The sequence below is a fragment of the Danio rerio genome, chromosome 14, assembly GCF_052040795.2.
Source record: "Danio rerio strain M-AB ecotype USA chromosome 14, GRCz13ab, whole genome shotgun sequence".
NCBI lineage: Eukaryota > Metazoa > Chordata > Actinopteri > Cypriniformes > Danionidae > Danio > Danio rerio.
The window spans coordinates 17,339,779-17,365,532 of NC_141034.1; the positions used below are offsets into that span (position 1 = coordinate 17,339,779).

The window sequence follows — 25,754 nt, forward strand, 5'->3', positions numbered from 1 at the left end:
TCACTGAGGTCTGACTGCAATTTTTCTGAAATGAAAGAATAGCAAAAACACTTTATTAAATGTCACCTGTTCATGCAGGTGGTTGGTATTAATTTCTAGTTGGGTTTACATTTACATTATAGCTTCAAAAAGATCACAATGCATTTCTGTCTGTATCTTTTATTAAGTTTAATTATAATTTTGCCAAAAAATTTTTGATATTAGGCTCATTTACTCTGTCTTATAACAAATCACTATGCCAATTTTATTTTATGTATTTATTATTATTAGGCTGGCTTGTGTAGCAAGCCAGACTACTGTTATCCTATTAAACTTATTATTAGGCTGGCTTGTGTAGCAAGCCAGACTACTGTTATCCTATTAAACTTAATATTATTATTAGGCTGGCTTGTGTAGCAAGCCAGACTACTGTTATCCTATTAAACTTAATATTATTATTATATTTTCTTCTTCTGAGACTAAAAATTAAACTCTATCTCGTCCTAGGCCTTTGAAGCTATGACCATCAAACTCGGGTCAGACCTCCGAACTATTCTGACTCGAGTTGCTATATCCTTTCCGACTGATCCAACTTTCGGTTTTCCGAAAAACGTCCCGGGACCGTCGGAAAAATCCCATAGACGTAACATTGGATCAAACTTTGTGACCTCATAACTCCGCATCAGAATGTCACACAGACTTCTAACTGGGCTCATTTAACTCAGACTATCAAACTGCCAATGACTGATCACCTTTAAACTTTCTGGCCACGCCCTAGCAACCACTTTTGGACCCTAGAAACCGTCCCATAGACTTCCATTGCAAAAGACTCTCATTGACTTTACATGGGATCAAACTTTGTGAGCTCATAACTCTGCATCAAACTTTCCTTAAGACTAATGGCTGAGCTCATTTAACTCAGTCTAGCCAGCAGCCAATAGCTGATGGCCTTTTAACTTTCTAGCCACACCCTAACAACCAGATACTGCACCCTAGCAACTGTCCCATAGACTGCCATTAAAGAGGTTCAGACTGATATTGTCATGCTGCAGTGTGATAGAGACATGGGGATTGTTTTCAACTGTTCATACTGGCAAGAAGCTTTGTTACATCATCAGTCTTAGCTGTCAATCAACTCCATAGCAACAAATCAGGCTAACCTAGCAACGATATGACACCAGCTATATCTCAGCATCAGAACATCGTAGAGAGGCGAGGGTTGGCTTGTTTGACTTATGCTTGCACACTATCTATCTATCTATCTATCTATCTATCTATCTATCTATCTATCTATCTATCTATCTATCTATCTATCTATCTATCTACCTCTATCTATCTATCTATCTATCTATCTATCTATCTATCTATCTATCTATCTATCTATCTATCTATCTACCTCTTCCTATCTATCTATCTATCTATCTATCTATCTATCTATCTATCTATCTATCTATCTATCTATCTATCTATCTATCTATCTATCCATCATGCTAACAATATGCTAATTCATGCTAGAAACATGCTAGTTACATGCTAATTCATGCTAGAATCATGCTAGTCACATGCTAATTCATGCTAGAATCATGCTAGTCACATGCTAATTTTTACTAGAATCATGCTAACAACATGCTAATTCATGCTAGAATCATGCTATTCACATGCTAAATCATGCTAGAATCATGCTAGTAACATGCTAATTGATGTTAGAATCATGCTAACAACATGCTAATTCATGCTAAAATCATGCTAGTAACATGCTAATTCATGCTAGAATCATGCTAACAACATGCTAATTCATGCTAGAATCATGCTAGTAACATGCTAATTCATGCTAGGATCATGCTAACAACATGCTAATTCATGCTAGAATCATGCTAGTAACATGCTAATTCATGCTAGAATCCTGCTAGTAACATGCTAATTTACGCCAGAATCATGCTAGTAGCATGCTAATTCATGCTAGAATCATGCTAACAACATGCTAATTTATGCTAGAATCATGCTAGTCACATGCTAATTCATGCTAGAATCATGCTAGTCACATGCTAATTTATACTAGAATCATGCTAAACACATGCTAATTCATGCTAGAAACATGCTAGTTACATGCTAATTCATGCTAGAATCATGCTAGTCACATGCTAATTCATGCTAGAATCATGCTAACAACATGCTAATTCATGTAAGAATCCTGCTACTAACATGCTAATTCATGCTAGAATTATCCTAGTAGCATGCTAATTCATGCTAGAATCATGCTAACAACATGCTAATTCATGCTAGAATCATGCTAGTAACATGCTAATTGATGTTAGAATCATGCTAACAACATGCTAATTCATTCTAGAATCATGCTAGTTACATGCTAGAATCATGCTAACATGCTAATTCATGCTAGAATCATGCTAGTAACATGCTAATTCATGCTAGAATCATGCTAACAACATGCTAATTCATGCTAGAATCATGCTAGTAACGTGCTAATTCATGCTAGAATCATGCTAGTAACATGCTAATTTATGCTAGAATCATGCTAGTAACATGCTAATTCATGCTAGAATCATGATAACAACATGCTAATTCATGCTAGAATCTAGCTAGTAACATGCTAATTCATGCTAAAATCATGCTAGTAACATGCTAATTCATGCTAGAATCATGCTAACAACATGCTATTTCATGCTAGAATCATGCTAGTAACATGCTAATTAATGCTAGAATCGTGCTAACAACATGCTAATTCATGCTAGAATCGTGCTAGTAACATGCTAATTCATGCTAGAATCCAGCTAACAACATGCTAATTCATGCTAGAATAATGCTAGAAACATGCTAATTCATGCTAGAATCATGCTAACAACATGCTAATTCATGCTAGAATCATGCTAGTTACATGCTAATTCATGCTAGAATCATGCTAGTAACATGCTAAATCATGATAGAATCGTGCTAAATCATGCTAGAATCATGCTAACAACATGCTAACTCATGCTATAATAATGCTAGTAACATGCTAATTCATGCTAAAATCATGCTAACAACATGCTAATTCATGCTAAAATCATGCTAGTAACATGTTAATTCATGCTAGAATCATGCTAACAACATGCTATTACACGCTAGATCTATCTATCTATCTATCTATCTATCTATCTATCTATCTATCTATCTATCTATCTATCTATCTTTTCTTACTTTTTAAAACTGTTTAAGCTAAATAAACTATTACCGTCAGGCTTTCACAAGCCAGCCTCAAAGTTTGTTCTCAAACTTTAAGAATCTAGTTATATTTATTAGGCTGGCTTGTGTAGCAAGCCAGACTACTGTTATCCTATTAAACTTATTATTATTATTCTATATTATTATTCTTCTTCTGAGACTAAAAATTAAACTCTATCTCGTCCTAGGCCTTTCAAGCTATGACCATCAAACTTGGGTCAGACCTCCGAACTATTCTGACTCGAGTTGCTATATCTTTTCCGACTGATCCGACTTTCGGTTTTCCGAAAAACGTCCCGGGACCGTCGGAAAAATCCCATAGACGTAACATTGGATCAAACTTTGCGACCTCATAACTCCGCGTCAGAATGTCACACAGACTTCTAACTAGGCTCATTTAACTCAGACCATCAATCTGCCAATGACTGATCACCTTTAAACTTTCTGGCCCCGCCCTAGCAACCACTTTTGGACCCTAGAAACCGTCCCATAGACTTCCATTGCAAAAGACTCTCATTGACTTTACATTGGATCAAACTTTGTGAGCTCATAACTCTGCATCAAACTGTCCTACAGACTAATGGCTGAGCTCATTTAACTCAGTCTAGCCAGCAGCCAATCACCGATGGCCTTTTAACTTTCTAGCCACACCCTAACAACCAGATACTGCACCCTAGCAACTGTCCCATAGACTGCCATTAAAGAGGTTCAGACTGATATTGTCATGCTGCAGTGTGATAGAGACATGGGGGTTGTTTTTAACTGTTCATACTGGCAAGAAGCTTTGATACATCATCAGTCTAAGCTGTCAATCAACTCCATAGCAACAAAACAGACTAACCTAGCAACGATATGACACTAGCTATATCTCAGCATCAGAACATCGTAGAGAGGCGGGGGTTGGCTTGTTTGACTCATGCTCATACACCATCTATCTATCTATCTATCTATCTATCTATCTATCTATCTATCTATCTATCTATCTATCTATCTATCTATCTATCTACATCTTTCTATCTATCTATCTATCTATCTATCTATCTATCTATCTGTCTGTCTGTCTGTCTGTCTGTCTGTCTGTCTGTCTGTCTGTCTGTCTGTCTGTCTGTATCCATCTATCTATCTATTTATCTATCTATCTATCTATCTATCTATCTATCTATCTATCTATCTATCTATCTATCTATCTATCTATCTATCTATCTATCTATCTATCTATCTATCTACCTCTTTCTATCTATCTACCTCTTTCTATCTATCTACCTATCTATCTATCTATCTATCTATCTATCTATCTATCTATCTATCTATCTATCTATCTATCTATCTATCTATCTATCTATCTATCATGCTAACAATATGCTAATTCATGCTAGAAACATGCTAGTTACATGCTAATTTATACTAGAATCATGCTAGTAACATGCTAATTCATGCTAGAATCATGCTAACAACATGCTAATTCATGCTAGAATCATGCTAGTAACATGCTAATTCATGCTAGAATCATGCTAACAACATGCTAATTCATGCTAGAATCATGCTAGTAACATGCTAATTCATGCTAGAATAATGCTAGTAACATGCTAATTTATGCTAGAATCATGCTAGTAACATGCTAATTCATGCTAAAATCATGCTAGTAACATGCTAATTCATGCTAGAATCATGCTAACAACATGCTAATTCATGCTAGAATCATGCTAGTAGCATGCTAATTCATGCTAGAATCATGCTAACAACATGCTAATTTATGCTAGAATCATGCTAGTAACATGCTAATTCATGCTAAAATCATGCTAGTAACATGCTAATTCATGCTAGAATCATGCTAGCAACATGCTAATTCATGCTAGAATCATGCTAGTAGCATGCTAATTCATGCTAGAATCATGCTAACAACATGCTAATTCATGCTAGAATCATGCTAGTAACATGCTAATTCATGCTAGAATCATGCTAACAACATGCTAATTCATGCTAGAATCATGCTAGTAACATGCTAATTCATGCTAGAATAATGCTAGTAACATGCTAATTTATGCTAGAATCATGCTAGTAACATGCTAATTCATGCTAAAATCATGCTAGTAACATGCTAATTCATGCTAGAATCATTCTAACAACTTGCTAATTCATGCTAGAATCATGCTAACAAGATGCTAATTCATGCTAGAATCATGCTAGTAGCATGCTAATTCATGCTAGAATCATGCTAACAACATGCTAATTCATGCTAGAATCATGCTAGTAACATGCTAATTAATGCTAGAATCGTGCTAACAACATGCTAATTCATGCTAGAATCATGCTAACAACATGCTAATTCATGCTAGAATCATGCTAATTCATGCTAAAATCATGCTAGTAACATGCTAATTTACGCTAAAATCATGCTAGTAACATGCTAATTCATGCTAGAATCATGTTAAAAACATGCTAATTCATGCTAGAATCATGCTAATAACATGCTAATCTATCTATCTATCTATCTATCTATCTATCTATCCATCATGCTAACAACATGCTAATTCATGCTAGAATCATGCTAGTTACATGCTAATTCATGCTAGAATCATGCTAGTCACATGCTAATTCATGCTAGAATCATGCTAGTTACATGCTAATTCATGCTAGAATCATGCTAGTCACATGCTAATTCATGCTAGAATCATGCCAGTCACATGCTAATTCATACTAGAATCATGCTAACAACATGCTAATTTATGCTAGAATCATGCTAGTCACATGCTAATTCATGCTAGAATCATGCTAACAACATGCTAATTCATGCTAGAATCATGCAAGTAACATGCTAATTCATGTTAGAATCATGCTAACAACATGCTAATTCGTGCTAGAATCATGCTAGTAGCATGCTAATTCATGTTAGAATCATGCTAACAACATGCTAATTCATGCTAGAATCATGCTAGTAACATGCTAATTCATGCTAGAATCATGCTAACAACATGCTAATTCATGCTAGAATCATGCTAGTCACATGCTAATTCATGCTAGAATCATGCAAGTCAAATGCTAATTCATGCTAGAATCGTGCTAACAACATGCTAATTCATGCTAGAATCATGCTAGTAACATGCTAATTCATGCTAGAATCATGCTAGTAACATACTAATTCATGCTAGAATCATGCTAACAACATGATAATTCATGCTAGAATCATGCTAGTAACATGCTAATTCATGCTAGAATCATGCTAACAACATGCTAATTCATGCTAGAATCATGCTAATTCATGCTAAAATCATGCTAGTAACATGCTAATTCATGTTAAAATCATGCTAGGTACATGCTAATTTATGCTAGAATCATGCTAGTAACATGCTAATTCATGCTAGAATCGTGCTAGTAACATGCTAATTCATACTAGAATCATGCTAGTAACATGCTAATTCATGCTAGAATCATGCTAACAACATGCTAATTCATGCTAGAATCATGCTAGAATCATGCTAACAACATGCTAATTCATGCTAGAATCATGCTAACATTATGCTAATTCATGCTAGAATCATGCTTACAACATCTATCTATCTATCTATCTATCTATCTATCTATCTATCTATCTATCTATCTATCTATCTATCTATCTTTTCATACTTTTTAAAACTGTTTAAATAAACTTTTACCGTCAGGCTTTCACAAGCCAGCCTCAAAGTTTGTTCTCAAACTTTAAGAATCTAGTTATTCTTCTTCTGAGACTAAAAATTAAACTCTATCTCGTCCTAGGCCTTTCAAGCTATGACCATCAAACTCGGGTCAGACCTCCGAACTATTCTGACTCGAGTTGCTATATCCTTTCCGACTGATCCGACTTTCGGTTTCCCGAAAAACGTCCCGGGACCGTCGGAAAAATCCCATAGACGTAACATTGGATCAAACTTTGTGACCTAATAACTCCGCATCAGAATGTCACACAGACTTCTAACTGGGCTCATTTAACTCAGACTATCAAACTGCCAATGACTGATCACCTTTAAACTTTCTGGCCACGCCCTAGCAACCACTTTTGGACCCTAGAAACCGTCCCATAGACTTCCATTGCAAAAGACTCTCATTGACTTTACATGGGATCAAACTTTGTGAGCTCATAACTCTGCATCAGACTGTCCTACAGACTAATGATTGAGCTCATTTAACTCAGTCTAGCCAGCAGCCAATCACTGATGGCCTTTTAACTTTTTAGCCACACCCTAACAACCAGATACTGCACCCTAGCAACTGTCCCATAGACTGCCATTAAAGAGGTTCAGACTGATATTGTCATGCTGCAGTGTGATAGAGACATGGGGGTTGTTTTTAACTGTTCATACTGGCAAGAAGCTTTGATATATCATCAGTCTAAGCTGTCAATCAACTCCATAGCAACAAAACAGAGTAACCTAGCAACGATATGGCACCAGCTATATCTCAGCATCAGAACATCGTAGAGAGGCGAGGGTTGGCTTGTTTGACTTATGCTCGAACACCATCCATCTATCTATCTATCTATCTATCTATCTATCTATCTATCTATCTATCTATCTATCTATCTATCTATCTATCTATCTATCTATCTATCTATCTATCTATCTATCTATCTATCTACCTACATCTATCTATCTATCTATCTATCTATCTATCTATCTATCTATCTATCTATCTATCTATCTATCTATCTATCTATCTATCTACCTACCTCTATCTATCTATCTATCTATCTATCTATCTATCTATCTATCTATCTATCTATCTATCTATCTATCTATCTACATCTATCTATCCATCTATCTATCTATCTATCTATCTACCTTTATCTATCTACCTCTACCTATCTATCTATCTATCTATCTATCTATGTATCTATCTGTCTGTCTGTCTGTCTGTCTGTCTGTCTGTCTGTCTCTATCTATCTATCTATCTATCTATCTATCTATCTATCTATCTATCTATCTATCTATCTATCTATCTATCTATCTATCTATCTATCTATCTATCTATCTATCTATCTATCTCTACCTATCTATCTACCCCTATCTATCTATCTATCTATCTATCTATCTATCTATCTATCTATCTATCTATCTATCTATCTATCTATCTATCTATCTATCTATCTATCGATCTATCTATCTATTATAATTCATGCTAGAATCATGCTAGTTACATGCTAATTCAAGCTAGAATCATGCTAGTCACATGCTAATTTATGCTAGAATCATGCTAGTCACATGCTAATTCATACTAGAATCATGCTAACAACATGCTAATTCATGCTAGAATCATGCTAGTAACATGCTAATTCATGTTAGAATCATGCTAACAACATGCTAATTCATGCTAGAATCATGCTAGTCACATGCTAATTTATGCTAGAATCATGCTAGTCACATGCTAATTCATGCTAGAATCATGCTAACAACATGCTAATTCATGCTAGAATCATGCTAGTAACATGCTAATTCTTGTTAGAATCATGCTAACAACATGCTAATTCATGCTAGAATAGTGTTAATTCATGCTAAAATCATGCTAATAACATGCTAATTCATGCTAGAATCATGCTAACAACATGCTAATTCATGCTAGAATCATGCTAACAACATGCTAATTCATGCTAGAATCGTGTTAATTCATGCTAAAATCATGCTAGTAACATGCTAATTCATGTTAAAATCATGCTAGGTACATGCTAATTCATGTTAGAATCATGCTAACAACATGCTAATTCATCCTAGAATCATGCTAGTAACATGCTAATTCATGCTAGAATCATGCTAGGAACATGCTAATTCTGGCTAGAATCATGCTAGTAACATGCTAATTCATGCTAGAATCATGCTAAGAACATGCTAATTCATGCTAAAATCATGCTAACAACATGCTACTTCATGCTAGAATCGTGTTAATTCATGCTAAAATCATGTTAGTAACATGCTAATTCATGTTAAAATCATGCTAGGTACATGCTAATTCATGCTAGAATCATGCTAGTAACATGCTAATTCATGCTAGAATCGTGCTAACAACATGCTAATTCATGCTAGAATCATGCTAACAACATGCTAATTCATGCTAACAACATGCTAATTCATACTAAAATCATGCTAACAACATGCTAATTCATGCTAGAATCATGCTAACAACATGCTTTTTCACGTTAAAATCATGCTAATAACATGCTAATCTATCTATCTATCTATCTATCTATCTATCTATCTATCTATCTATCTATCTATCTTTTCATACTTTTTAAAACTGTTTAAACTAAATAAACTATTACTGTCAGGCTTTCACAAGCCAGCCTCAAAGTTTGTTCTCAAACTTTAAGAATCTAGTTAGGCTGGCTTGTGTAGCAAGCCAGACTACTGTTATCCTATTAAACTTATTAGGCTGGCTTGTGTAGCAAGCCAGACTACTGTTATCCTATTAAACTTATTATTATTTTTCTATATTATTCTTCTTCTGAGACTAAAAATTAAACTCTATCTCGTCCTAGGCCTTTCAAGCTATGACCATCAAACTCGGGTCAGACCTCCGAACTATTCTGACTCGAGTTGCTATATCCTTTCCGACTGATCCGACTTTCGGTTTTCCGAAAAACGTCCCGGGACTGTCGGAAAAATCCCATAGACGTAACATTGGATCAAACTTTGTGACCTCATAACTCCGCATCAGAATGTCACACAGACTTCTAACTGGGCTCATTTAACTCAGACTATCAAACTGCCAATGGCTGACCACCTTTAAACTTTCTGGCCACGCCCTAGCAACCACTTTTGGACCCTAGAAACCGTCCCATAGACTTCCATTGCAAAAGACTCTCATTGACTTTACATGGGATCAAACTTTGTGAGCTCATAACTCTGCATCAGACTGTCCTACAGACTAATGATTGAGCTCATTTAACTCAGTCTAGCCAGCAGCCAATCACTGATGGCCTTTTAACCTTCCAGCCACACCCTAACAACCAGATACTGCACCCTAGCAACTGTCCCATAGACTGCCATTAAAGAGGTTCAGACTGATATTGTCATGCTGCAGTGTGATAGAGACATGGGGGTTGTTTTTAACTGTTCATACTGGCAAGAAGCTTTGATACATCATCAGTCTAAGCTGTCAATCAACTCCATAGCAACAAAACAGACTAACCTAGCAACGATATAACAGCAGCTATATCTCAGCATCAGAACATCGTAGAGAGACGGGGGTTGGCTTGTTTGAATCAGGCTCACACACCATCTATCTATCTATCTATCTATCTATCTATCTATCTATCTATCTATCTATCTATCTATCTATCTATCTATAACTATCTATCTATCTATCTATCTATCTATATATCTATAACTATTTATCTATCTATCTATCTATCTATCTATCTATCTATCTATCTATCTATCTATCTATCTATCTATCTCTATCTATCTATCTATCTATATATTTATTTATCTCTATCTATCTATCTATCTATCTATCTATCTATCTATCTATCTATCTATCTATCTATCTATCTATCTATCTATCTATCTATCTATCTATCTCTAACTATCTATCTATCTATCTATCTATCTATCTATCTATCTATCTCTAACTATCTATCTATCTATCTATCTATCTATCTATCTATCTATCTATCTATCTATCTATCTCTATCTATCTATCTATCTATCTATCTATCTATCTATCTATCTATCTCTAACTATCTATCTATCTATCTATCTATCTATCTATCTATCTATCTATCTATCTATCTATCTATCTATCTCTATCTATCTATCTATCTATCTATCTATCTATCTATCTCTATCTATCTATCTATCTATCTATCTATCTCTATCTATCTATCTATCTATCTATCTATCTATCTATCTATCTATCTATCTCTAACTATCTATCTATCTATCTATCTATCTATCTATCTATCTATCTATCTATCTATCTATCTATCTACCTCTATCTATCCATCATGCTAACAACATGCTAATTCATGCTAGAATCATGCTAGTTACATGCTAATTCATGCTAGAATCATGCTAGTCACATGCTAATTCATGCTAGAATCATGCTAGTTACATGCTAATTCCTGCTAGAATCATGCTAGTCACATGCTAATTTATGCTAGAATCATGCCAGTCACATGCTAATTCATAATAGAATCATGCTAACAACATGCTAATTCATGCTAGAATCATGCTAGTCACATGCTAATTCATGCTAGAATCATGCTAACAACATGCTAATTCATGCTAGAATCATGCTAGCAACATGCTAATTCATGTTAGAATCATGCTAACAACATGCTGATTCGTGCTAGAATCATGCTAGTAGCATGCTAATTCATGTTAGAATCATGCTAACAACATGCTAATTCATGCTAGAATCATGCTAGTAACATGCTAATTCATGCTAGAATCATGCTAACAACATGCTAATTTATGCTAGAATCATGCTAGTCAAATGCTAATTCATGCTAGAATCATGCTAACAACATGCTAATTCATGCTAGAATCATGCTAGTAACATGCTAGATTCATGCTAGTAACATACTAATTCATGCTAGAATCATGCTAACAACATGATAATTCATGCTAGAATCATGCTAGTAACATGCTAATTCATGCTAGAATCATGCTAACAACATGCTAATTGATGCTAGAATCGTGTTAATTCATGCTAAAATCATGCTAGTAACATGCTAATTCATGTTAATATCATGCTAGGTACATGCTAATTCATGCTAGAATCATGCTAGTAACATGCTAATTCATGCTAGAATCGTGCTAGTAACATGCTAATTCATACTAGAATCATGCTAGTAACATGCTGATTCATGCTAGAATTATGCTAACAACATGCTAATTCATGCTAGAATCATGCTAGTAACATGCTAATTCATGCTAGAATCATGCTAGTAACATGCTAAATCATGCTAGAATCATGCTAACAACATGCTAAATCATGCTAGAATCATGCTAACAACATCTATCTATCTATCTATCTATCTATCTATCTATCTATCTATCTATCTATCTATCTATCTATCTATCTATCTATCTATCTATCTATCTATCTATCTATCTTTTCATACTTTTTAAAACTGTTTAAATAAACTATTACCGTCAGGCTTTCACAAGCCAGCCTCAAAGTTTGTTCTCAAACTTTAAGAATCTAGTTATATTTTCTTCTTCTGAGACTAAAAATTAAACTCTATCTCCTCCTAGGCCTTTCAAGCTATGACCATCAAACTCGGGTCAGACCTCCGAACTATTCTGACTCGAGTTGCTATATCCTTTGCGACTGATCCGACTTTCGGTTTTCCGAAAAACGTCCCGGGACTGTCGGAAAAATCCCATAGACGTAACATTGGATCAAACTTTGCGACCTCATAACTCCTCGTCAGAATGTCACACAGACTTCTAACTGGGCTCATTTAACTCAGACTATCAATCTGCCAATGACTGATCACCTTTAAACTTTCTGGCCACGCCCTAGCAACCACTTTTGGACCCTAGAAACCGTCCCATAGACTTCCATTGCAAAAGACTCTCATTGACTTTACATTGGATCAAACTTTGTGAGCTCATAACTCTGCATCAAACTGTCCTACAGACTAATGGCTGAGCTCATTTAACTCAGTCTAGCCAGCAGCCAATCACTGATGGCCTTTTAACTTTCTAGCCACACCCTAACAACCAGATAATGCACCCTGGCAACTGTCCCATAGACTGCCATTAAAGAGGTTCAGACTGATATTGTCATGCTGCAGTGTGATAGAGACATGGGGGTTGTTTTTAACTGTTCATACTGGCAAGAAGCTTTGATACATCATCAGTCTAAGCTGTCAATCAACTCCATAGCAACAAAACAGACTAACCTAGCAACGATATAACAGCAGCTATATCTCAGCATCAGAACATCATAGAGAGGCGGGGGTTGGCTTGTTTGACTCATGCTCGCACACCATCTATCTATCTATCTATCTATCTATCTATCTATCTATCTATCTATCTATCTATCTATCTATCTATCTATCTATCTATCTATCTATCTATCTATCTACCTGTCTGTCTGTCTCTCTCTCTCTCTCTCTCTCTCTCTCTATCTATCTATCTACATCTATCTATCTATCTATCTATCTATCTATCTATCTATCTATCTATCTATCTATCTATCTATCTATCTATCTACATCTATCTATCTATCATCTATCTATCTATCTATCTATCTATATATCTATCTATCATGCTACCAATATGCTAATTCATGCTAAAACATGCTAGTTACATGCTAATTCATGCTAGAATCATGCTAGTCACATGCTAATTCATGCTAGAATCATGCTAGTCACATGCTAATTTATACTAGAATCATGCTAACAACATGCTAATCCATGCTAGAATCATGCTAGTCACATGCTAATTCATGCTAGAATCATGCTAACAACATGCTAATTCATGCTAGAATCATGCTAGTAACATGCTAATTCATGTTAGAATCATGCTAACAACATGCTAATTCATGCTAGAATCATGCTAATTCATGCTAGAACCATGCTAACAACATGTTAATTCATGCTAGAATCATGCTAGTAACATGCTAATTCATGCTAGAATCATGCTAACAACATGTTAATTCATGCTAGTAACATGCTAATTCATGTTAGAATCATGCTAACAACATGCTAAATCATGCTAGTAACATGCCAATTCATGCTAAAATCATGCTAACAACATGCTAATTTATGCTAGAATCATGCTAACAACATGCTAATTCATGCTAGAATCATGCTAGTAACATGCTAATTCATGTTAAAATCATGCTAGGTACATGCTAATTCATGCTAGAATCATGCTAGTAACATGCTAATTCATGCTAGAATCGTGCTAACAACATGCTAATTCATGCTAGAATCATGCTAACAACATGCTAATTCATGCTAGAATCATGCTAACAACATGCTAATTCATGCTAGAATCATGCTAGTAACATGCTAATTCATGCTAAAATCATGCTAGTAACATGCTAATTCATGCTAGAATCATGCTAACAACATGCTATTTCACGTTAAAATCATGCTAATAACATGCTAATCTATCTATCTATCTATCTATCTATCTATCTATCTATCTATCTATCTATCTATCTATCTATCTATCTATCTATCTATCTATCTATCTATCTATCTTTTCATACTTTTTAAAACTGTTTAAACTAAATAAACTATTACCGTCAGGCTTTCACAAGCCAGCCTCAAAGTTTGTTCTCAAACTTTAAGAATCTAGTTAATTTTATTATTCTTCTTCTGAGACTAAAAATTAAACTCTATCTCGTCCTAGGCCTTTCAAGCTATGACCATCAAACTCGGGTCAGACCTCCGAACTATTCTGACTCGAGTTGCTATATCTTTTCCGACTGATCCGACTTTCGGTTTTCCGAAAAACGTCCCGGGACCGTCGGAAAAATCCCATAGACGTAACATTGGATCAAACTTTGTGACCTCATAACTCCGCATCAGAATGTCACACAGACTTCTAACTGGGCTCATTTAACTCAGACTATCAAACTGCCAATGACTGACCACCTTTAAACTTTCTGGCCACGCCCTAGCAACCACTTTTGGACCCTAGAAACCGTCCCATAGACTTCCATTGCAAAATACTCTCATTGACTTTACATGGGATCAAACTTTGTGAGCTCATAACTCTGCATCAGACTGTCCTACAGACTAATGGCTAGGCTCATTTAACTCAGTCTAGCCAGCAGCCAATCACTGATGGCCTTTTAACTTTCTAGCCACACCCTAACAACCAGATACTGCACCCTAGCAACTGTCCCATAGACTGCCATTAAATAGGTTCAGACTGATATTGTCATGCTGCATTGTGATAGAGACATGGGGATTGTTTTTAACTGTTCATACTGGCAAGAAGCTTGTATACATCATCAGTCTAAGCTGTCAATCAACTCCATAGCAACAAAACAGACTAACCTAGCAACGATATGACACCAGCTATATCTCAGCATCAGAACATCGTAGAGAGGCGGGGGTTGGCTTGTTTGACTCATGCTCGCACACTATCTATCTATCTATCTATCTATCTATCTATCTATCTATCTATCTATCTATCTATCTATCTATCTATCTACATCTTTCTATCTATCTATCTATCTATCTATCTATCTATCTATCTATCTATCTATCTATCTACATCTATCTATCTATCTGTCTATCTGTCTGTCTGTCTGTCTGTCTGTCTGTCTGTCTGTCTCTATCTATCTATCTATCTATCTATCTATCTATCTATCTATCTATCTATCTATCTATCTATCTATCTATCTACCTCTATCTATCTATCTATCTGTCTGTCTGTCTGTCTGTCTGTCTGTCTGTCTCTATCTATCTATCTATCTATCTATCTATCTATCTATCTATCTATCTATCTATCTATCTATCTATCTATCTATCTATCTATCATGCTAACAATATGCTAATTCATGCTAGAAACATGCTAGTTACATGCTAATTCATGCTAGAATCATGCTAGTCACATGCTAATTCATGCTAGAATCATGCTAGTCACATGCTAATTTATACTAGAATCATGCTAACAACATGCTAATTCAGGCTAGAATCATGCTAGTCACATGCTAATTCATGCTAGAATCATGCTAGTCACATGCTAATTTATACTAGAATCATGCTAACAACATGCTAATTCATGCTAGAATCATGCTATTCACATGCTAATTCATGCTAGAATCATGCTAGTAACATGCTAATTGATGTTAGAATCATGCTAACAACATGCTAATTCATGCTAGAATCATGCTAGTAACATGCTAATTCATGCTAGAATCATGCTAACAACATGCTAATTCATGCTAGAATCATGCTAGTAACATGCTAATTCATGCTAGAATCATGCTAACAACATGCTAATTCATGCTAGAATCATGCTAGTAACATGCTAATTTGTGCTAGAATCATGCTAGTAACATGCTAATTTATGCTAGAATCATGCTAGTAGCATGCTAATTCATGCTAGAATCATGCTAAAAACATGCTAATTTATGCTAGAATCATGCTAGTAACATGCTAATTCATGCTAAAATCATGCTAGTCACATGCTAATTCATGCTAGAATCATGCTAGTCACATGCTATTTATACTAGAATCATGCTAACAACATGCTAATTCAGGCTAGAATCATGCTAGTCACATGCTAATTCATGCTAGAATCATGCTAGTCACATGCTAATTCATGCTAGAATCATGCTAACAACATGCTAATTCATGCTAGAATCATGCTATTTACATGCTAATTCATGCTAGAATCATGCTAACAACATGCTAATTCATGATAGAATCGTGCTAGTAACATGCTAATTCATGCTAGAATCATGCTAGTAACATGCTAATTCATGCTAGAATCGTGCTAACACCATGCTAATTTATGCTAGAATCATGCTAGTTACATGCTAATTCATGCTTGAATCATGCTAGTAACATGCTAATTCATGCTAGAATCATGCTAGTAACATGCTAAATCATGCTAGAATCATGCTAACAACATGCTAATTCATGCTAGAATCATGCTAATTAATGCTAAAATTATGCTTGTAACATGCTAATTCATGCTAGAATCATGCTAGTAACATGCTAATTCATGCTAGAATCATGCTAGTAACATACTAATTCATGCTAGAATCGTGCTAACAACATGCTATATCATGCTAGAATCATGCTAGTAACATGCTAATTCATGCTAGAATCGTGCTAGTCACATGCTAATTCATGCTAGAATCGTGCTAACAACATGCTAATTCATGCTAGAATCGTGCTAACAACATGCTAATTCATGCTAGAAACGTGCTAGTAACATGCTAATTCATGCTAGAATCATGCTAGTAACATGCCAATTCATGCTAGAATCATGCTAACAACATGCTAATTCATGCTAAAATCATGCTAACAACATTCTAATTCATGCTAAAATCATGCTAGTAACATGCTAATTCATGCTAGAATTATGCTAGCAACATGCTAATTTATGCTAGAATCATGCTAACAACATGCTAATTCATGCTAAAAACATGCTAACAACATGGTAATTCACGCTAGAATCATGCTAACAACATGCTAATTCACGTTAGAATCATGCTAATACCATGGTAATCTATCTATCTATCTATCTATCTATCTATCTATCTATCTATCTATCTATCTATCTATCTATCTATCTATCTATCTATCTATCTATCTATCTATCTATCTTTTCATACTTTTAAAAACTGTTTAAACTAAATTAACTATTACCGTCAGGCTTTCACAAGCCAGCCTCAAAGTTTGTTCTCAAACTTTAAGAATCTAGTTATTATTATTATTATTATTATTATTATCTTTACATTTATATGTAAAATATTTTTTGACAAATAATATTATATTGAAGTAAATAAAGATTATTTTCCACTTTTTTTTAGAGTATATAAGCAGAGATCATTAATATTAACAATCATTCCTAATATGGTTGTTAGGGAGTGGCCCGATTTATGGATCTGTGTGTTCCACCTGTATGTTGTGTGTCATGCCATGTGTGTTGTTGTGTGTGAGGGTGTGTGTTTGTTTACCTTTTTTTGTTGACAGCATGCTATAGAATCAGCTGATGTCATCTGCTGACTTTATCATCCTCCAGCTGAACCTTATTTGACTGGCTATATATTCCGCCTGTGGTATGTTCTGGTTATCAGTCCTTTGTTTGTCATTGTTCCTGTCTGTTGTTCCCCAGTATCCTTCGCTGTATGTTTAATGTCTTCGTTGTGGTCTGTGGCTATCTTTTGTATTGAACATTCGTGTGTCCAGTGGTATCCTTTGATACATTTTTTCATCTGTTTATTAAATACTTGCATTTGGATCCTTTCTATCTAAGTGTCGTGACTGAACGGACTGATCAAACATGGATCCAGCAATTATCTCCGGTCTGGCTGAATCTGTTTCACATGCTACCACACGCATGAACAGACATGATGATCAGATGGTCACCATCGATCGCGCTGTCCAGGCACTTGTCACTCAGATCTCTGATATCACCACACGGCTGTAATGTCTTCATGCTGTAGGTCTTCAGCAGACTGTTACAACTAACATTATTCCTCCTTTTATACCGGTTCCTGAGCAAACAGCCAGATTTTCTGAGCCTCGTCTTCCACCTTCAGCATTCTACTCCAGCCTTCCTGGTTTTCCAAGGAGGAACCGAAAGTGGCATTTATCATCCTGCTTCTCACTGGGAGATTAGCGCAGTGGGGAACTGCTGAGAGGGAACTCTTATGTTGCTGTTCGTTTGACACCCTTTCGACAGGGCTTAAAAAGGTTTTTGATCGAGCCTTGGCGGGCAGAGAGGCGGCTCGGGTGCTTACGGAGTTGCAGCAGGGGCATCGGAGTGTCGCTGACTACTCCATTGAGTTCCACACCCTGGCGGCAGAGAGCAAATGGAACATGCAGGTGCAGTGGGACGTCTTTCTCCACTGGCTGGCAGACCACATAAAGGATAAAATATTTGCTCTGGATCTTCCTAAGACACTGGACGAACTCATTGATCTGACCATTCATGTGGATTTTCTCGTCTTCAGCTCAGGGAGATAAACACGCAATGCACGCATGCTCTGAGGAGATCACCTCTTTCGACTGTCAATGTAGTTTTGGGGCTGAAGGATACGCCCCTCTCGGAACCCGAAAGCATGCAGATGGGCCGCTCTAGGCTGTCGCTGGAGGAAAAGTGCAGACGCCACAGTGAGGGCCTGGTGTTGCACAGCAGTGGTGCTGATTACATTGCGATTCAGGATACAAGCCAGAGCCTGTCAGTGGAAAAGAGATTACTGATGGTTGGAGTATCTTTGAACAAATCGTCTCTTGCGGCTACTCTTTTGAATATTAAGTTGGAGTGATCATCTGGGAATTTTAGTACTCAAGCACTTATTGACTCTGGTGCGAAGGGAAATTTTATTGACTCTGCTTTAAATCAAAGACTTAGACTTACTGTGATTTCTCTCTCCCAACCTATATCTATTCATGCATTCAATGGTTTTTCTCTTCCTTCCATTACTCATTCCACTGGTCCTATAAGACTGATCACCCCTGGTACCAACATTAAACACACCTGCCTGTAATTATCATGTGGTGTTCAGGTCCAAATTAATTGGTTCAGGTGTGTTTAATATGGGTAGCAACTGAAATCTGCAGGAAGGTGGCTTTCCAGGAACAGGATTGGCCACCCATGCTCTAGCAGCTAGGATCATCAGTCTTTCTTAATCCCCAGTAGGGGTTTTTTCATGAAAAAGAAAGATGGCTCCCTCTGTCCTTGTATAGACTACCGAGGGCGGAACGCTATCATGGTAAAGAATACTTATGCTTTGCCGCTGATGTCTTTTGCCTTCGAACTTCTGCAGGGGGCGTCCTTTTTCACAAAATTAGACCTCCATAACCCTTACCATTTGATTCGCATTTGAGAAGGCAATGAATGGAAGATTGCTTTTAATACCCCCAGGGTGCACTTTGAATATTGTGTTCTTCCGTTCAGGTGGTCTGTCCAATGCCCCTGCAGTCTTCCAAGCACTCGTGAATGATCAGTTGAGAGATATGCTAGACCAGTTAATTTATGTTTAGCTGGATGACATACTGATATTTTCCCATTCTCTCCAAGAACATATACAACATGTTAGGCGAGTGCTTCAGAGGCTGTAAGAGAATGAGCTTTATGTCTAAGCGGAGAAATGCGTATTTCATGTCTGTTTCTTTTCTGGGACATATTGTGTCAGTCGAGGGGATGCGCATGGATCCAGAGAACGTTCAGGCTGTGGTAGATTGGCCAATCCCAGACTACCGCAAGGCTCTGCAAAGGTTACTTGGGTTTGCAAATTTTTACCAGCGTTTCATTCCCAACTACAGCCAGCTTGCCATGCCTCTGACTGCCTTAACCTCCATCAAGACTCTGTTCTGGTGGTTTAATACAGCGCAAGTTGCGTTTGACAGTATGAAAAGCTGCTTTGTTTCAGCACCCATTCTTATTGCCCCTGATCCATCACGGCAGTTCGTGGTGAAGGTTGATGCATCAGATGTGGGGGTCGGTGCTATCCTGTCCCAGCGCTCTTCCTCGGATGGCAAGATGCATCCCTGCACGTATTTTTCACAGAGTCTAAACAATGCAGAACGAAATTATGATATTGGTAATCGAGAACTGCAGGCTGTCAAGCTTGCATTGGAAGAGTGCATCAATGGCCAGAGGGTTTTGGAGTTCCCTTTATCGTTTGGACCGATCATAAAAGTCTGGAGTACATCCAATCTGGCAAAAGATTAAACTCTAGGCAGGCGTGGTGGGCTTTATTTTTCGAGTTTTCCATCTCGTATTGACCAGGTTCTAAGAACGTTAAACCTGATGCTCTCTGTCTCGAATTTTTTATCACTCCGAGCATGCATCATCTCCTGAAGACATTGTGCCACGCAGACTTTTTATCTCTGCTGTCACCTAGGTGATCGAGTCAAGGGTCCGCATGGCCTTAGAAGGGGTAACGCCCCAGTCGTATCCTTTGATACATTTTTTCATCTGTTAATTAAATACTTGTATTTAGATCCTTTCTGTCTAAGTGTCATGACAGGGAGCTTCTGGTTCTATGGCTATTTTAAGAGGCAATAAATGAGCACATAAATCCATTTCAGGGTCATTTTATAACCTGATATCAGAAAACAATTTAACTTATTGAATCAATGCCGTATGACACTTGTAATTGAAAAGGCAAATAACTGGCAATAACCATTTTCAATTTAGGTCAAAAATGCAGTTGAAGAAGAAGGGATTAAATATATTTGCCTATATTTTCCACTCACAAGGTCATCATGTTCTTGAGCAAAATATTACCAAACTTCTACTGCTGTCACTTGCATAATAGTGTGTAAATGTAATTCAACAAATTATGAAACAGACTTTGATAATCATCATGACTGATAAACTGACAACACTGATAAAAACAATGGGCAAGGCACTTCCTTATCCTGTGACTGAACTATAAGATCACTATTTTAAAGTCAATGTGTCTTTATTAATATAAATAAATTTTACAAATAGAAGTTAGTTTTACAGACAGGAAATTCAGCAGTCCATCACTAAAATTGATTCCATATGTACTTCAGTACACTGAACCAAAATACAAAATCATGATGAAAACCTATACACACATACATCCAGGAACAAATTGCCATCGCTAGCAGAGAATGTGGTCTCTCTCATCTATTACCATTTTATTTAGTAATTCTACGGCTGCAGATATGAAAGTATTATATTACGTATTCTAAGTGTCTGTTAGCTCCCCATCTGGGGTCGCCACAGTGGAATAAACTGCCAACTTATCTAGCATATGTTTTACGCAGCGGATGCCTTTCCAGCCGCAACCCATCACTGTGAAACATCCATACACACTGATTCACATACACACTCATACACTACGATCAATTTTAGCGCACCCAATTCACCTGTACCACATATTTTTGGACTTGATCTTTTGAAACCCACGCAAACACGGGGAGTATATGCAAACTCCACATAGACATGCTGACACAGCTGAGGCTCGAACCAGTGACCTTTTTGGTGTGAGGCGAACCTACCCCCTGTGCCAATTTAACTTATATTTAGTTAACTTTTTTTTTGTTTATACTTTTTCTTATTCGTTTAAAATTATTAGCAATTTGTGAAATTTATCATTACATTTTTGTATATTTTATTTATACCATGTATCATTTCATTATTTGTTATCTGACTTTTCAATTGTTTTTGTATAACTGAATTTCATCATGATTGTTTCTCTTTTAATGTTTAATGTGGAGATTTATCTATGTGTGCATGTGTGTTTGTCTATGAGTGTGTGTTTGTTTCAAGACAACTAATTAAAAGAACATCACTGAATCAACGTTTTGCTTTACTGCAAGAAAATGTTCATTTAAGCATTGAGACAATACACTTGATATAGATGTGCAGTTGTTTGTATTACATGCATAAAATAATGATTTGTTTAGAGTATATACATATTTTCAGAACAGTGTTTTTCTAATCAGCTACGAGCACAATGGAATTAGCACATTACTTCTTGCTTATGAATGCTGAATCAGTCTCAAACTGTTTATTCTGCAGTATCTTTAAAATAGTTATTCTTAGCAATTGTGTGTTCAAATATTTTTTTTCAGTGCTTTTTAGTAAGATTTTTCTTGTTGGTTTTTATTCATCTTAGTGGGCAAGACCTTACATTTATATTTATATTTAGTTATTTAGCAGACGCTTTTATCCAAAGCGACTTACAAATAAGGATAAGGAAGCAATTTACACAACTATAAGAGCAACAATGAATAAGTGCTGTAGGCAAGTTTCAGGTGTGTAAGGACAGTATAAGAAACAAAACATTAGTAATTTTTTTTTTTTTTTTGTAGTTAGTGGAGGAGTCAGAGAGGGAATTGCATATTGGTAAGGAAAGTGGAGACTAAATAGTTGAGTTTTCAGTCGCTTTTTGAAGACAGCGAGTGACTCTGCCGTTCTGATGCAGTTAGGGAGTTCATTCCAGCTACTGGGCAGATTGAGTGCGTGCGTTCGGGAAAGTGTTTTGGAGGGCCTATAAATCTGCAGAAGTGAGAGCAGATAAGAAGAGGGCGCAGCCAGAAATCGCTTTGTAAGCAAACATCAGAGCTTTGAATTTGATGCGAGCAGCAACTGGCAGCCAGTGCAAGCGGAGTGACACCACTCGTGCTGCTGCATTCTGAAGCATCTGAAGAGGTTTGATAAAGTTAGCTGGGAGCCCGGCTAGTAGAGAGTTGCAATAGTCCAGTCTGGAGAGAACAAGAGCTTGAACAAGGAATATTGTGTTCTTCCTTTCAGGTGGTCTGTCCAATGCCCCTGCAGTCTTCCAAGCACTTGTGAATGATGTGTTGAGAGATATGCTAGACCAGTTCATTTATGTTTAGCTGAATGACATACTGATATTTTCCCATTCTCTCCAAGAACATATTCAACATGTTAGTCGAGTGCTTCAGTTGCTGCAAGAGAATGAGGTCTAGGCAGAGAAATGTGTATTTCATGTCTGTTTCTTTCCTGGGACATATTGTGTCAGTCGAGGGGATGCGCATGGATCCAGAGAAAGTTCAGGCTGTGGTAGATTGGCCAATCCCAGACTACCGCAAGGCTCTGCAGAGGTTTCTTGGTTTTGCTAATTTTTACCAGCGTTTCATTCCCAACTACAGCCAGCTTGCCGTGCCTCTGACTGCTTATACAGTGCAAGTTGCGTTTGACCGTATGAAAAGCTGCTTTGTTTTAGCACCCATTCTTATTGCCCCTGATCCATCACGGCAGTTCGTGATGAAGGTTGATGCATCAGAGGTGGGGGTCGGTGCTATCCTGTCCCAGCGCTCTTCCTCGGATGGCAAGATGCATCCCTGCGCGTATTTTTCACATAGTCTAAACAATACACATAGTCATAAAAATCTGGAGTACATCCAATCCGGCAAAAGATTGAACTCTAGGCAGGCACGGTGGGCTTTATTTTTTGGATCTTTCGAGTTTTCCATCTCGTACCGACCAGGTTCTAAGAATGTTAAACCTGATGCTCTCTGTCTCGAATTTCTGATCAGTCCGAGCATGCATCATCTCCTGAAGACATTGTGCCACGCAGACTTTTTATCTCTGCTCTCACCTGGGTGATCGAGTCAAGGGTCCGCATGGCCTTAGAAGGGGTAACGCCTCCGCCTGGATGCCCACCAGGTCGTTTATTTGTGCCAGAGGAATTATGATCTGATGCCATCCATTGTCACTCTTGCAAGTTGACCTGTCATTCAGGGGTGAGTCGCACCTTGTCTCTAATCAAACAATGATTCTGGTGGCCGGTTATGGCTCGTGACATAAAGGATTTTGTGTTGGCTTCCAGCAGCTCTCGTGGGTTGAGTACTCACATAACTCATTACCAGTGTCTGCCACGGTAGCGTTTGATCCAGGTTGGGTTTCTTTAGCAGTGGGGTTACCCTAGCCTGTTTAAATGAAGTGGGGAATAAACCAGAGTCAAGAGATGTGTTGATTATGTGAGTCAGTGTTGGTATGACTGCAGGGGAAATGGATTGCAATAAATGCGTGGGAATGGGATCAAGCGGACAGGTGGTTGCATGGCTGGATTGCATGAGTTTAGTCACCTCAGACTCAGAGAGCTGAGAAAAAGAGGTGAGCGTGGGTGGTGATGGTGGTGTATCTTGCCTGTTTGTTAAAGGTGCAGCAAATTGAGCACTGATTTTTGCCGTTTTGGTGTAAAAGAATGTAGCAAAGTCATCAGTAGTTAGAGTGGAGGATGCAGGTGGAGGTTTAGGATAGAGGAGGGAGGAAAATGTTTTAAAAAGTAGGCGAGGATTGGTGGCATTGTTGATTTTTTGATGGAAGTATGTCTGCTTTGCAGAAGTAACCTCAGCTGAGAAAGAAGACAGAAGAGTTTGGTATGTTATGAGGTGTAAAGGATTTTTAGTTTTCCGCCAAATTCTCTCTGCAGCCCGAAGTTTTAAGCGATGCTCACGGAGAACATCAGAGAGCCAGGGTGCAGGAGAACTGGCACGGGCTGGCCTGGATGTAAGAGGACATAGTCTGTCTAGACATGATGCTAGTGTGGAGCAGAGTGTATCAGTTGCACAGTTAGTATCCTGTGTAGAGATTTTGCAAGGTGGAGGAAGAGAGTCTGAAACAATGGTGGATAGTCTATTGGGTGAGAGAAAGCGTAGGTTTCTGCGAAAGGCAACTAGTGTTGGAGTGTGTGGCGGCTCAGGAGTAATGTGGATGTTGAGAGACAGAAGGAAATGATCCGATTTGTGTAGTGGAGTTACTAGTGTTTGGTCAGGCAAGCATAGTCAGGAAGTCATTAGCTACTGGTCTTTCAATGTGGATGTTAAAGTCACCTAGCACCAACAAGGGAGTGTCATAAACAGAAAAAGATGAGAGAAGAACATTCAGTTCATCTAAGAAGTGACCTAATGTACCAGGTGGGCGGTAGATGACAACCACATTTATGTAGAAGGGGTGGATAATGGTGACTGCATGGAATTCAAAGGAGCTGATCTTTGTCAGGGACGGTCTCTGAGTAAATGTCCATGCTCTGGAAATTAGTAGTCCAGTCCCACCCCTTCTCTCTGTCTGGCGAGGAGTGTGGGAAAAAGAGAAATTAGCAGAGAGAGCTGCATGTGTAGCAGTGTCCTCCGGTCTCAACCAGGTCTCAGTTAGAGCCATGAGATTATAGTTAGAATGTGTAGCTATGGAGGTAGTAAGATCTGCCTTGCTCACAGCAGATTGAAAATTCCAGAGGCCCACGAAGAGAGAGAATTGTGAAATAGCAGATACTGAATGAAGGTTGTGAGGATTACGCATAGAGCGTACCTCACGTGTTTTGCGAGTGTTACTAAAAACAGAAATTAGTAAACACATAATAAAAGTGCAAAATGAAAACAATAATAAGTGTAAAGACAAAGTAAAATGAAATAAAAAAGTAAAGTA

General features: G+C 37.3%; 1 protein-coding gene across 1 annotated transcript in view; it reads left to right on the plus strand.

Annotated features, from left to right (window-relative positions):
- The first annotated feature begins 1,981 nt into the window (after positions 1-1,981).
- The window catches only part of immt (inner membrane protein, mitochondrial (mitofilin)), a 905,839-nt gene continuing 882,066 nt past the window's right edge, over positions 1,982-25,754 (plus strand). The window contains exon 1 of the mRNA XM_087280198.1: positions 1,982-2,272. The gene's annotated coding sequence lies outside the window, so the exon portion shown is untranslated. The remainder of the gene's footprint in view (positions 2,273-25,754) is intronic.